Raw genomic sequence first — 16,482 nt, 5'->3', positions numbered from 1 at the left:
TTTCTTTAATGCATTGAAATTTTTATCGTCCAGTTGCCATAATTATTTCGAGTGAGCACAATTAGGCACAGCAAGTATTTTTATTGCAGGCTATACAGTCATTTCTCAGATCATATTTGTTTTTTCTTTCCATGATAGCCTTTCTTGCTCAGGGATGCCCCAGTGTTTGGGGAACAGGTGACCCAGAAGGCCATTCCAGAAAAGAAATGTGAGGCTCCAAGTAACAGGCAATAAAGAAGTTGAAATTGGTAATTAAGAAACAAGAAACTAAGCATTTGTGTTCCAGGACCTTAATGAGTTTAAATCTGTGGTCTCGGAGACCTGCTGTGGCCTAATGGAAATAACAATTCCACCTTTCTTGGTTAGGAATTAGAAAAACTGAACCTCTCCAACTGTAATTCAACATAGAGGCTTCCCTATATGAGTACAGTGGCATCGTTAATGCAGATCATATATAATCCATGGGGGAAACTAATGTTTCTGACCAAGTACCCACCAAAGAACACTTTCCACTTCATAATGCTGAGAGCCTTCTACAACAATAAAGTTAAAAATGTTCTTAACGATTAAGTCCCTTCTGAAAACACTTCCAGCAGTTCACCCAGATTTTTACTATCCTAACCATACTGACCTGCTCCCATATTTTTCTCCTTGTTTATCTTATGAGAATTATATTATTAGCACTTTAGCTAATATTCTATAGATGAATATTTCTTAAACGGGGGTTTGTGATCCTGAACGGAATTACGGATTTGCACTCAATCCTTAAACATCTCAATGATATTTAAAGTTATGTTTTATAGGACCACCATTGACCCAACTATCTCACACAATTTCTGTGTCTAAATTGATGTTTGAGCATTTGTTAGTGATCTACCAAGAAAGAGTAGAGTCACACTTCATTATTCAAAGATGGTTTCCAGGCACATGCAGACAAATAGTAAGATGGCAAACTGTGGGGTGAAGGACCCACCGTACTTAGAGCAGAGACACGTTATACAGGAGCATAGTCATCATTCATTTCACAAGAATGAAAGACTCCTGACCTGAGCAATATATCTCCATGTGGTGATATGATTTATGCAATATCATGTTTCTTACCACTTTAAATCAATGTTGTTAATTTCACATATCTTAGCTTAATATTTTTCTTTTTTATTTGATTTGCAAATTCAGTTTTTATCTAACCTAAAGCCACAATCTTAAGGCATTTATGGAACATTTATTAGTTATACTTGCTTATACTTACACAGGTAGCACTATAATAAAATCTTCTTTGCTTTCCTTGAAAAAAAGGTCTCTGCACCCCACAGGCTTAGAAACTCTTCTCCTCAAGAGATGAAAAGTTATTATTGCTATTTCAACCAAATTTTGAGCTTCCCAAAAATAAGATATTATCTTTGCCTTGCAGTACCCCAGGTCAAAAGTCAGGTACATGCTTGTTAAACTACCAAGGAACTAATAAAACACAGTTAAAATGTTGGTTTTTGTTCTTTTGCATTTAAATAATTCTTCCTGGAACTGAAATATATATGCCTTTCTATCATATTTTATCTACAGTCACTTTATGTTTGTCTCAGTAAATGTGGAGGTAGTATAAAATCAAGAATAAATTAGCTCAAAAGTATTACATAGCCAGTTAATTTGGCCTTAACAGAAAATTTACTAACTAAAAGGTCTAATTGTCATGTGTGCTATTTCATGGGAGTAAAATTCTGAAAGTCATAAAAAATATATTTTGTGTTCTCTGGTTATTCTGGAAAATACTTGATCTTGTGTCCCACTTGGTTTTACTACAATGACCCCAACTCCCAAAGGAGTGCTATATTTTGAAGTAGCAAAACTCTGATTCCAAAGTCAGACACAAAACAAAATGTCCACATGGAGAACTGAAACCCATCAATTAAGTACAGGCACAGCATGAAAATAACTCTTAAATCTCAGATATCAGGCTGTAATGGAATGTGCCGGAAAATGTTTTTCCAGGAAGCAAAGAAAGTATCAGTAACTGATAACCTTAAGGAAGTTCATGTACATGCAATATAAGTAAAACCTTAAATCACAGATATGATAGTTTCATTCATTAAACTTCATTGGGGAATTTTGAATAAATTCCCACAATTACAAAGTAACCCCCATTATACCCTGAACCATCAATAAATGCTTTCAAATTATGGCTTAATGAAATCAGAGGCCTACTGCTTTATGTAAACCTGCTGATGTGAAAAAAAGATAAGATGAAAAGCTCTTTCTCACTGGCTAGATTCTGGTTCAGAAATTCTAGATCCTTTGATCAGAAATTTAAGCGCCGATTTTTGTTTTCGACATTTGTTCATAGTTTATTATAAAAAAATTTACAACTTATTTTGTATAATGTAGCATATACCCATCATCAAACTATGCAGGCATAAAGTGAAAGTTTAGTTACCTTCTTTTCCTTCTGTAAAATCCTCTTTCTAGAGTTTTTCACTATTTGCAGATTATCTTTGCAGGCCAGTTGTTATGTATGGAAATTGCTTGGGAAAATGGGATCACATTACATGTGTCAGTTAAGGTCATAGCAGGAAACATATAGTACACTCAAATTTAAAATGTCAGAATTTTAACAGTCAAATTAGGTATACAGTTGTGGCAGCATGAATGTAGGGCAAATTTAGTACCCAGATACTTACCTTGTAGGAGGGTGGATGCCTTGCTTCCCTAGGACTGAGGAAGTGGTTACCAGACCTGGTGATGGAGAAGTAAAGAGTAGAGAGGGCTACCTGGCAGGACCCACTTCATTGAATGCTGCCAGAGGACAGGGAGGGAATTAGGAAAATAATATTCTACTCCTTCCCTCTGGTCTCCATCTGAGTTCCAATCCCCATAATAAGCAAGAATGTAGTTTGACATAGTCTGAACAATTCAGCCTTCAGGGCTGTGGGGCAGAATAGAGAAGATGGGGCCCATGGATGATTTCCAGCACGTTTGATTCACTGTTCTGCAACTCCTGTTTCTCACCTCTTGGCAAACAGTCCAGCTCTATTGGCTGATCTGCAGTCACCTCATCCTTGGTTTCCTGTTAAACGGAACACCCGGTGTGGGTTTTTTCCATCAGTCACTTAATGGTGATCTCTGAGCCGTTCCCAGTTTTTCACTAGTTCAAGCAATGATGCTGTGCTGATCTCATACATCCTGTTCTTATGGTTTGGATATGAGGTACCCCCAAAAGCTTATGTGTGAGACAATGCAAGAAGGTTTAGAGGAGAAATGATTGGGTTATGGGAGCCTTAACTCAATCAGTGAATTAATAATCTCTTAATGGGATTGAGTGGAAACTGAAGGCAGGTAGGGTAGGGTTAGAAGAGGCAGATCTTTGGGGGTGTGATGTTGGGGTACATATTTGTATCTGGCAAGTGGAGAACTCTTTCTCTCTCTGCTTCCTGATCATCATGTGAGCCACTTCCCTCCACCACACTCTTCTGCCATGATGTTCTGCCTCACCTCAACCCCAAGGAATGGAGCCAGCTGCCTATGAATTGAGACCTCTGAAATGCTAATCCCCCAAATAAACTTTTCCTCCTCTACAATCATTCTGATCAGGTCTTTTAGTCACAGTGGCAAAAAAGCTGACTCAAACACATGTCATGGCACTGGTGTGAGAAAACCATGGGACACTTTTCTAAGCAAGGAGTGGCTGAGCCAAAGCAAGTGCAGCTTTTCGAAGAAACTAAAATGCACCAACCCCCCTTTTTTTCAGAGACTGAAACTCCCAGAAGCTGTTGTGCAGAAAAGAGTGCAAGGAAAAGCGTTGACAACAAATTGTCCTGTTGGATATAAAATTCAGATAAACACAGGCAGTTAGAGCCAGAGGTAGGAAAAGACACACCTCCACCCCTCAGGCAGCCTGAGGACTAGGTCTGCAAGGTTCTTTTGTTCAGAGAACCATTTGCCTCCTTAGTACGGAAGGTTCATTTGTTGAGCTCTCATGTGTAAAATTGCCTTAATGATCAGGCCTAGTTGTAGCTGGGGTTCCCTTTTATTGTGTGTGCTAAAGGCATCTATCTTGTTTTGTTTTCCAATCATGCCAACAGGAAGTTAGTGTTCTGATCCTGAAACTTTCCTTTGTGGTTCCCCTCTGAATCTTCCACTGGACAAGCAAGCTACCTCAAACAGTATTGAGAATAATGAGGAAACATTCTCCAAATTTTTCTCTTGTCACCTTTAGTAAATGATTTCCACAGTTTCAGTTTTCCTCTGTATAACAAGGAACTCATTCCCTTGTGCTGCATCAGCCTCATGTTAACTTGGGGTTCTTGGGTGGATTGAAGAGAGCCCTAGCTGGGGTGTCAATGCTCCCTGTGGTTCCTGTCACCCTCTTCCCCCGCTGCTGTGAGAATCAATCTACTGAGGAGCCAAGGATGAGTCACACACAGCTCCTGACAAATGTGTACCATCAGGTTGACCCCCTAGGGCAGCTCCACTGGACCAAAGCTTCTTTGACACGGCTTCTGAATACTGGAAAATTGACTTATTTTGAGATAATTTTAAAATCCATGTTTAAGAAAGAGTAGAGGAAGATAGAAAATTCCCCTACCATCCTGCTCACCCCAGCTGCGGCTGACTTGCTCTGTCCTGGAATAGACCTTTCCCTTTCACCCTCTTTTTGCACAGCATTCCTAAGGGTTGTTGGTCTCTGGAATGCATGTTCATGCACAGTGGTAGAGTACTTGCCTAGCATTCGAGAGGCCCTGAGTTCAGTCCCCTGCACCACCAGGAAGAAAACAAAAAAGAGTGGCATGCCGGGCCAGGGGGGAGTGTGGGGCTGGGGCAGGGGATACTCAGGATGCTTGCTGCCCAGGGCACAGGGAAGGTACTCCCTCAGGATATCCGTTCAGCAGCATAAATCCTGAGTTTATAATGTGAAGCTATATTACAGTGTAAGGAAAAATCCCTCATTTTCTCTTACCTTGACCTCTTTTAAAAATGAGTAAACTTCCTTCGTTCCTCAAGTCCTGCAGGAAGCATTTTCAAGAAAGCAATCCATTGCTGAAGAAGATCCTTTATTACCAACATCGCTGCAATATTTCATGTGCACCTGTGTGTGTTCCCGGGTATTTCAATGGGAAGCTCATTAAGAAGTTGAATCTACTCCCACTTGCAGGCCAGGCAGTCAGAACTTTAGGGATTTGGTGCTTTTTTTTTTTTTTTAATCGTTCATCCCACTGGGGTTGATAAGTATGAACTGGATAAAGAGAGGAAGCGGAATTATTTTTGGTGCCTCTATGCTGAAGAAACAAACCTCTCCCATGGCCTTTCTGTTGGCTCAGGGAATTTTCTCCTACATTTCTGGCATGGAGTTCCATTTCTCTGAATGCTGCAGATGGAAGGTTTCCCACTCCAGGCCAACTGAGATTCTGGCACGACAGCATCTCCCTTGCATACTCCAGAAGGGGATGCTGCTGTAGACTTGGGTGGGAGTAGCCATCAGAAGGAGCACATGTCTCCCATCATCAGCATCCACGAATCTGAGCAAGAGCAGACCATGTTCTCTTTCCTGCCATCACCTCTCCCCACAATTCAGAGCAAGGCTGAACAGTAAACAGAAGGTAGCACTGGAATCGGACAGCGTCATATCCAACACCAAGATGAAAGCAGCCCTTCAAATAAATCATTGGCTAAAATGTATTTTATTTATCGTAAGAATAAAATAGAAGGCAAAGCATTAAAAGAAATTTCTAAACATGGTGACACAAAGACATGCTGACAGTTTTAACATTTTCTTGTTCACTTCTGGTCTTTATAAAGGTGTTGACACAGTTTCTAAAGTGCTGTTTTGGTTAGCCTGATTCCTTGCTATTCTGCTGCATTCATTTAAAAGCTACATATTAGGCATTTTTCACTGAGCTGTATTATCTTCTTAAAAATTAAACTAAATGTCAGCACAGTAATTTATCAAGAGCCCATTCCATGGGTAAACCTCCCGTTTGCCCTTGTTTGGAGATACTCAATTTTGTTTTATGTTCATGTATTATAGATAGTGACACAAATGATATATGGGTGATGTGCTTGTTTAAGTAATAGTTTTACACATTTTTTTAACATTTCAGGAAATAAAATTTTGTGGTCAAAAGCCTGAACATTTTTATAACTTATGAAATGGATTGTCAAGTTGCTTCCTAACACTATCCCTACTCTGAAGCATTGTGGGGTCACTTCAGTTGATGATCATTTTTTTTTTTTCATGAGTGGCTTTTTTTTTTTTTTTTTAAACTTATAGCACACGTTTTATTTTTCAAATTCTGGAGGCTGCAAGTCAGGTGCTCAATCTGAAAACCTTCTTGTCTGCTTGTGTGACAGAAGGGACAGGAGCTTCTTTGAGTAGCCCCTTCCCAAGGAAGTCGACTCCATGGCCTAATCATGTCTTCAAGTTCCCACCTGGTAACACATCATATTGAAGACAAAACAAAAGGGCATCCCATGCTCCCCAGAACCTCCAAACTTCTTGGAATGACTCAGAATGTCTGCAAGATTTCACAAGTCTTGATTTTGTTATAAAACGAGAGTTAAGCTTAAAACATGGAGAGAGGGCTCCCTTCTCTGCCCCCGGTTGCGGTCTTGGATGTGGTCTTACAAGCCCTTCCTGAGGTTCTGCACACTAGCTCCGACTGCCCACCTACCACATTTCCATGGGGCTGATTCACAGTGAAGTCCTGAAGGTTCTCAAGTTCGGAAAATAGAAACATCACAGGAAATACACTGGAGATTTGTTCTAAGTTGACTGAGGACACCACAGTCCTCACATGCTCAAGTCTCTCAGAAAAATGCCAGAGTATTTGCAAATAAACAATGCATATCTTCTTCCTATATTCATGGTTTCTGACACCTAATACAATGAAATGGCAATGTAATTCTCCGTAATACCGTATGATCTAGAAAAGAATAACAAGTGTCTGTCCATAGAGATACAATATCTTTCCTGATAGTTTTGATTTTCAGCTGCTGGGACCATGGAGGGAGAAGGATGGGTAGAGGGGCCAACTGAATTTTCTTGCTTTGCATTGAGGGGAGGAAAAACTGCAGCCAGGATGAGGGTTTACAGGAGCTGATATCCTTCAATGCCAATTTACACTGCCATTGTGAGGCTGTTGCAAATATCCTGGGCTCCAAAAGTATAATTCTGCTTTCACAGTACAGCTTCCTTGCACCACACAAAAGGGCTCTGCATTTGTGCTCAGGGGACGGCTCAGCCACCCTTGAGCTGGGTACAGGGGAGTCCGCTAGAGGACTGATACCTGCTAGAGCTGTACAACTCAACCCTGGCTTTCTTACCTTGAGCAGTCCTTTAACTTCAGACGCATCCATAGCATACCCTGGGAAATAGGGAGATTTGGAAAATCAAAGAAAACAATTATCAAATAATAGACACACAAATAATAGTCAGGTGGTGAACATTGCTAAAGAGGAAAATCATTTGTAAGGTCTTTCAAATGCCCGTCAGCCTCCCACTGTTATTTAGTAAGCACCGCACTCCACCCTTACAATCCAGATCTGCACAGGTTGGACAAGTACATACGTGTCCTCCCTGACCGTGTTTCCTCCCACATGCTTCAGCTGCAGTGGTCTATTCTTGATTTCTAGAATATGTCACACTTGTTCTGGTCTGAGAGTCTTGACACTTGCTATCTCCTGTTTAGAATTCTTCCTACTCCTCACCTCTTTTCTTCACATGATGCAGAACTTGGGTCAAATGCCACCTCCCCTCAGCAGCCTCTTCTGTCTGTCCTGGCTGAAGTCACTCATGTTTCTTTTGGCATTCTCCATCTTGTTGCAGGTTTTTAATGCCTTCATACAACTGACAGCTCCTAAAATTGTCTATCCATAAAACCTTTACTCTCTTGAGTCTGTCTACTCCGGGTCAAATATAAGCTGCAGAGAACAAGGACTTTGTTCACTGCAGAATGCCCAGAGTCTAGATTAACACCTGACATACCTCAGACGCTGAACACATATCCATTGCTTCAGAACCCAATTCTTTTATTGCACCCAAAGAAGAAAAATTACTAGTCTTCAAACTCCCTGAGTAAAATTTCAATTAATTTTAATTAATCACCAACAAATTATATACAGCCCTTCATTTATAACCAGAGAGTAGCACTGGCCAAACTTAGTTCTTAGAGCAAAGGATTCTAGAGTTCTGCTTCAGGATTTTCCTTCTCCATATCATGTTTTGTGGATGCTGGCAGAAATGTTGACATTAGCAATGACCTCATCTGAAGGGTAAATGGGTTTTTGTCTGTTTCTTTCTTTTATCAATTCTGTAAGACTTTTAAATAGAAACTCCTTCCCACAGTTGTTGAGGGAGGAACCATGGAATTCATGGGCTTCTTTGGGGGGAATTTATTTCAAGATTAATCAAAGCTCCACTTCCATTTGATTTTGTCTTCCGTCTCCTTTGCTATTACAACAGTCTACGAAAATAAACTTGCACATAAATTATGCATCAGATCTTTAAATATCCTGGTCTTTTTCTTTTCGTGCCCCTCCCCATCCAAGGAGAAATATTACAATACTCTTATGTAATATCTGTTGTTTCTAGTGTGGGATGTTTTGATTTTTAAAAAAATTTATTTGCTGAAAGAAACCTAAAATTTTGGTTCCTCTGATGTTCATTATAAGTAAGTAGTAAAGAGTAATGTTCAGAATCATTTTATTCTCAACTTTTTTTGGATTGATTTTTCATATAAGAAATAATAATCTTGTTTCTAGAGGCAGATTATTTTCCTTTTACCTAAAATTATTCCGATATTAAAATCTATTGATTTTAATGGCTATTACTCATCTCAGATTGTGAGCATTTCTCTCTTTTTTTTTTTTTTTCATTTTTTTTCTGTCCAAATATCTATTTGCTAGATTGCTTTTTTCTCTGGAAATACCAGAAAAACATACAAACAGAACTAACCTTAAATGACCGTGTATAGTGTGCTCCAGGTTAGACACATTAACTTTGATGTTAACAGGGATTGGCTGGGATGGATCCTTACCACCTATTTACAAAAAATGAGTCAAAGTCATCAAGTATGCTCGCATCAGTTCCATTAGACTCTAGGACCTGCATTTTCCTCTCCACCTTGCTATATTACTTTACAAAAACATGGAGTGATTATATTCCTTAAATATAAAATAGCCATACCGAGCGTGGGTGATCTTCGGGAATAAATCTTACTACGTCTTTTACCCTCTTTGTTTTTTTTCCCCCAGATCTCTGTACACTAATCCAACTGATTTCCAATCAGCACAAAGAACAGTATCACCTACTAATGGGAAAGATACAGACCACGCGTCAGTGTTCCTGTTTATAGATTGGTCCTTGAATTGGATTGCTAAGGCTTGTCATCCATAGAATGACAGAATGATAATGGATCCCAAAGAATGGAAGATATTTTCTTGAGGTCCCAAGCTGGGATAAAAATGAGACCTATGATAGCCCATTTGGGAATTTTCATAGCTAGAATGAAGCCAGCCAAGAACTTTTCCAAGTTTTCCAACATGGGAAACTAGAGTCTTTGAGTTTCAGTGCTTAAAAGAGATAGCAGGCAAAGAACAACATGCCCTTTCCCCTATATTTTGGTAAAAGAAGAGCGTGTGTTTTCCTTTAATTATTACACAAAGGAACTTAAAATAGCCAGAAGATTCTGAGGAAGGGGGGTATCATGAAGTTCATCTGGAGTCACTATGATTTTTTTTCTCTCAAGTCTACAGTCATTATCTCTATAATATATTTTCATCCTGGATTTTAAATTTCATTTTCAGTAAACTGATCAAATACATATTTTAAATACTCATTGAAGATTTGTATTCTAAACAAAAACATCGACATTTTTTAGTAGAAGAAGTGCTATATTATAAAAGTACTCTTCTTTACCTGTATGAATTTGCTCCATCAAATGCATATCCCTTCTCCAGAGTATCGTTATTGTACTTTCCTTTAATTTAAAAAAAATGACATTCTCAGACTCAATTCCAGAGTTTCTAGTATTCTGAAAGACTTTCATTTTAGTGTGTAATTCCATTGATGCAAAATTCATGATTAATGATCTCCTGCATAGATGCTAGAAAATAAGATTTAGTAGTATACTATAGTGTGGATGCACAAATAAGGTTTCAGAGGAAATGCTCCAAGTTCTTAGAAGATTTTAAGTAGTCTTAAACATTTCAGATCCATTTACCTAATGCCAATCATCATTCTTTATCTCATACTTTAATTTTTTTCCTAAATACACAGATAGTTAAAGCTAGCCCAAGAGAACTGACGTTTAATGTGAATCTTTCCCAAAAAACAATACACACACACACAAACACTGAATGAATTACATTTTAAAAATTCAAAGTAGGAAACCAGGCTCCAAATTAAGAAAAGACATTTTGCTTGTGCCAGAAATTGAGAAAGAACTCCTTTCAGTTAAGAGTGTAATTAAAATTCTATGTTCTGTCAGAGTAACCAAATGAAGTCTAATCCCTGAGAGGCTGCATATTTATTTTTAAAAATCTTCAGGGAGGTAGTAAGGATATGGCAGTGAAGACTACTAACTACTTGAGCTCCCTGCACAAGTCCAAGAGCAATAACGGTATGTGTCCATTAGTAAAGGCTGACACGATCAGTCCAAGGAGAGGACCCAAGGATGTGTGGGGATCCTAGGATTTGGGTAAAAATAGAGCAAGCAGCAAGAAATCAAAGCCTCTGAACAATAGCTTGGGGTGGTAGGGACCCCCAAATCCCAAATACCTCTGTGATACATAAATACAAAGAAAATACAAAAACTTGCCTAGAACATGTAAGCCACAAAGGCGAGAGGAGAACCAACTCAGAAACTCCCTATACAGATATCGTACTGAGCTACAAAACATACAAGACCCGTACAGAAGAAGAATCCTGTTGAAAGTGAGCTCACAGACAAAAATCTTTAAGTGCATGATAAGTACTAGAAAATCACACAATTTGAAAGGGCACTATTAAATTCAATAGGATACAGCAAGTGAGGTGGAGGAGAAGGTGATATAAACACTGGAAAGAACAGGCTGAAAAATTATGTACAGATGCTGTGTTTATCTACACAGACAAAGTACAGGAACCAATGTGTGAGTTTCTGTGTACAAGATGATTTATAAAAATTAATATCATTCTTACCAACCAACAATAAGGAAAGGGTACTTTTTAAGGTCTGCACTCACAAAAAGACCATGATGCATGAGATACTTGGGGGAAAAAAATCTAATAAAAAATAAACATGACCTTTATGGAAAAATTGTCAAGTATTATAGATGATAAAGAATAAATGAAGATGGATGAATAAATGGAGAGCTACTCTGTGTTCATGAGTGAAATTATTCAATTTCATAAAGATACAAATTATCCCCAAATTCATTTGTATCTTTAATATCACTGATTCTGAAGGTCATAAGACATAAATGTCCAGAAATAGCAATTCAATACTAAGATATATATCAAAAGGCAGAAATACCATGCTAGCTTCCCATTACTATGGCAAATAGGTATCCAAAATAACCAATTTATAGAGAGAAAAATGGTACTTTGGCTCACAGTTTTGTAGGTTTCAGTCTGCAGTTCATTGGCACTGTTGCTTCTGGGCCTGTGGCAAGGTAGTATATCATAGTAGGAGTTCATGGCAGAGAAAGCCCATTCAACTCATAGTCAGATTGAAAGAGGAAAAGGAGAGCCATAATATCCCCTTCAAGGACATGCCACTATGTGACCTAAATTCTCTCAGTAAGCTCCGCCTCTTAAAGGTCTCCTCCACCTTCCAAGAGTACCATTCTAAGGACCAGTCTTTAACACATGGGTCTTTGGGGGACATTTCAGATTCAAATGATAACATCAACATTCCAAAACCTTACAATGAAAGCATAATAACTATAACACATTATCACTGGTACAGGAGTATGTGGATGGATCTGAAACAATAGGTTGAAATTGACTCCCCAGGGTCAAAGTAACTCAAGGAAATTGAGCATATGATATATTAAGTATGAAGAAGCAGAGACAGCAGGGTAGGGGGGATACAAAGAGGATTTTAATTCTATTTGTGTTTGTTTTAGTCATCTTTTTTGTTGTTGTATCAAAAGACCTGACAAGACTAATTGTAGAGAGGAAAAGTTAATTTGGGGCTCAAGGTTTCAGAGGTCTCAGTCCATAGACTCCAGTTTTTGGGTCTGAGATGAAGCAGAACATCATGCTGGAAGTGTGCAGTGGAGGAAAGAAAGCAGCTCAGGACATTACAACTGAGAGGAGAGAGAGAGAGAGAGAGAGAGAGAGAGAGAGAGAGAGAGAGAGAGAGAGAGAGAGAGATCTCCTCACCACAACAAAATATATACCCCAAGGCACATCCCTCAAAACCCCACCTCCTCCAGCCACACCTTACCTGCTTTCAGTTACAACCCAGACAATCCGTATCAGGGGATTAATGCACTGATTAGGTTAAGGCTTTCATAATCCAATCATCACCTCTGAACATTCTTGCATTGTCTCACACATAAGTTTTCAGAGGACACCTAATATCTAAACTGTAACAGCATTTTATGTCTACTGTATTTTAAAATATGCAAAAAATAACAAAAAGATTTTTGAATTCCAAACAGAAATATAGGCATATTTTTATTCTTAATTTTTAAAAATTAACTTTGATAAAGAAAAAAGGTAATATTTTCACTCCATTTCTCTCATCATTAAACTAGAAAGGTGAGAAGATACTTAGACCAAATTTGAATGCATGAAATAAATGAATTAGAGCTAATCTATGTAGAAGACATAATATGTATTAGGAATTTATTATGTTCCTTGGACATAAGCATGTTAGAGTTAATTTCCTGGACCTCAGTAAGTCAGAGGACTGACACCAAAGGCAGAAGAGAGAAGACCATCATAGTTCAAAGGGTGCAGTTTTGGATTAAAAACCCTATTCTAGGGAATCAGGTGCAAATTCCTATCATTTCTTTTGATAAGGACCAGAAAAGCAGCCTACAGCAACAAAAGCTTCATATTTTATTTTTATTTTAAGGTGTTCACTATTTCACTGACTTGCCAAGTCTATTATATGACTTTTTTAAATTAGAAAGAATACACTTAGGAACACAAAAGTTCAACTTAGAATCACTCAGGAGTTGAACTAACTTCTGGATTTAATTGCATGATTAGGCATTTTAAATATACCCTAAATGAGATTTGTCAAAGCCTATAAAAATCATTCAAACACATATTAAGTTCTTTCTTACCTTAGAATCAAATTATTTTAATGGCATACTGAAGCAGAGAAATGTTATGGGTAAGAAGAAATCATATTCTCTATGTGTATGTATGCATATATGCATTATATATATATTTGAGTATGTGTATATTTATTCAACTTAGCTAAACTCAGAAATGTGATTCAGATACTTTACTACGGATGCTTAGCAAAGTAAAAAGCAATGGACTAGTTTAACTAAAACCGAAAAGATCAGGTCATATTTTTCAAGTTTTTTCTTCAGAAAAATTAAATTCATTCAAACCCAAATACCTTCCATCATTTCCTTTTCTTAGCAAGGTTATGCTTCACATTGAATTCTGGTAGGATTTGGCTGGAATATCAGACCCAGAACCAGTGCAGTCCGTTGCTTCCAGGCAGAGATGTTGCCTGGTCCATAATTCTCTTATACACAGACCAGTGTGACTTGTCTCCTTAACTGTCCTGAACATGGCTCTGCGGACACAGGCCCCTTCTTGAAGCTCTGTTCTTGGTTCCTGCTGTGCTGTCCTGAACCATTCCTCACACCTCTTTAGACAATTGGTCTCCTTTGTCTTGTCCTCAACTTTCTCTTTCACTCCTCCATGGCTCCTATTGATCAATTTGCAGATTCATATGCAGCTGCTTTTTATGTGCTGGTTTCATTCCTAAGCTCCAGACACATAGATCTAATTGTCCACATTTAGAAGGGTGCCACATTTAGAAGGTCATGTTCATCAGACAAGGTGAGGAACAGATATTGAGAATAACCTGTTAGACATTGCTCCTATTCTGTCCAGTTCATCTTCCCAGCACCAGCCCTTAGAGCAGCAAAGCAACCCCTGGGTCCTGGACTTCAGCCCACAAAGACAATACATCCACAGAGGAGCTATTTCCAGAGAGGTGGCATCTCCACAAGTTCTCCCTTCATGGACCCATTCCCAAAGATGCTTGGAAATTTCTAGCAAACTCTAGCCCATGTTCACTAGTTCTTTAGGTTGATTTAGTGCCTCTCTCTCTTATCTTACCACCCCCCACTTCCAGAACTTCACCTTCTCCTGCCAGATTTGGATAAACTCTAATTCCTTCATAAAGGGCCTGCCTTCTGCAATGCTTATAGTGGCTTTCTTTACCTGACCAAATTCTGAAGGCCACATCAACTCCAACCTGTTTCTCCTCCACCATTCTGGATCTCAGGAAATATTAATGTTCTCTTTTCAGTGAACATCAGTTACCCTCTTTATTTACCCTCACATCCAACTAGACACAAAATCTCCCTCTCTATTATCTGAGTTGTGCTCTTCTTTCTCCCGAATTCCACCTCCTTAGATAAAACCCTCATCCTCTCTGATCTGAAGTCATGTATCTGCTTAGCACTGTCAGAGGGACATTGTCTATTTCCTTAAGACCCCTTTCCTTTGCAGTCAGGAGATCTGTGAACTCACATTCCAATGCTATTTTATGTAAAATATCTGCTCCACTTGCTTTTAGATGCTCATATGATTTACTTCCATTAACTCTTGTTTCTAACAAACCATTGGTCAGCCTCTTCATCTCCTGAAGAGTTTTTCAACTGGTTTATATCCCCCTCCCTCCATCCATGTGCTGACACCATCACAAGTGACCTAAATGTTACCTGGATGACAGTCTAACCTCTCATTTCCTTCAAGGACTCAATTCCACATCATTTTTCTTCAGAGATACATGTCCTTGATCACAGTCCAGATCTTTTCATCCCCTCAACTCAATATTAAAATCTTGAAATATGGTACCCCACTATTCCAACTCTATCATGGGTTCCTAAGGCTTATGATTTACTCTAGCTCATCAGTCATTAACCAACTTTTAACTTGTGCCCCTTCATGAAGGCCTTTTTACATCTGCTTACTGCTCTGTTGAAATTAGATCTCAGGTACACACTCATATTACACATGTCATCAAGTCCCTTAAGACCTGCCCTTCAATCGTATCTACTAGTACAATCTTATCTCCATATCGATACCACATTGACATGGGCTTTGAAGTGATGAAACACTCCAAACTCAGTTTCCAAAATCAAAAACATTAACTCTTTCATCTATGATTCCCTACTCCACTCAGTGTCCCCTTCTCAGTGACAGTTCCTCCAACTTTCTCCATTATCAGCTTCAACATGGACTTCCCTGTCCTCCTACTTCTAAATACGAATTCATGCACAAAGCACTTTCACTCCCTGCCAACACCCGATGAACCTAGGCAAGCACTGAGCTGTATACTGATCAGGAAAAGAAGTAAAATAGGGCCTTAGGCAGGTGGAAGAAGATGAAATTTTCCAGGGAAACAATCATGGAATCAAACCCTGCTCCACTGTTTGCCTTGCTGAAGTTCCTTAACAATTTTAAACTCAAGGATGGTGGTGGATAATGCTTTTCAGTACTCAAAGTAAGTTAAATGGGTCAACTTCAGAAATCACCTATTACCACAAGCAATTATTAAATATTTCCACCCTGACCATGACCTATAGGAACATAGAGGCTAATGGGGAAGAAAAAACTAACCAAACCATCACCTACAGTGTGAGGAATTCATCATGGAGGCATGAACAGAAAGCAGTAGAATACAGACATGGAGCAATTCACTCTGTCCAGGGCAGTTTCATGCAGGCATCCTAGGCAGGCAATACTTTATATGTCCTTGTTTTTATATTTGTTGACTATTATACAAATGCACTTTTGATTTGTTTGGGTTTGAGGGAAAATGCGGGGGCGGGGGTGGTGGAGAAAATGCTGTAGTTCTAAGATTTCTAAGTAAGTTCTTCTATAATTCCAGTTAGTGAGTCTTAGCATATTTTCCTTGAACAAATATAACATTATTAAAGTAGATGATTTATTTGGAGACAAGCTCTCCTAACATAGAGGAGCTTTTAGTTCCTCTTAGAACCTGAGAGATCCCTGCAGGAAGCTAATCCCAGCTGATAATTTGTGAAGGAAAAAAAATGTATTTAAGTGACAACCTCATTTATGAAGAATTCTCTTGCTTTGGAATAAGACAGAATTGCTCTACTTTATTAAATATTTTGAGAAGCATGATCAGTGCTTTTAAAGGGACTGAGTAAACCATTTGTCTTTCTATTTGCCTGACAGAGTTCAATGTACATAGGCCCATCTACTTCTCTCTAGAATCGTTACTGCTCATCTCCCTCAGACAGGTTCTGTGCTAGGAACAGATGGTGACCAGAAGTCAC

Source organism: Sciurus carolinensis, chromosome 17, assembly GCF_902686445.1.
Source record: "Sciurus carolinensis chromosome 17, mSciCar1.2, whole genome shotgun sequence".
NCBI lineage: Eukaryota > Metazoa > Chordata > Mammalia > Rodentia > Sciuridae > Sciurus > Sciurus carolinensis.
This window is presented reverse-complemented; position numbering follows the sequence as displayed.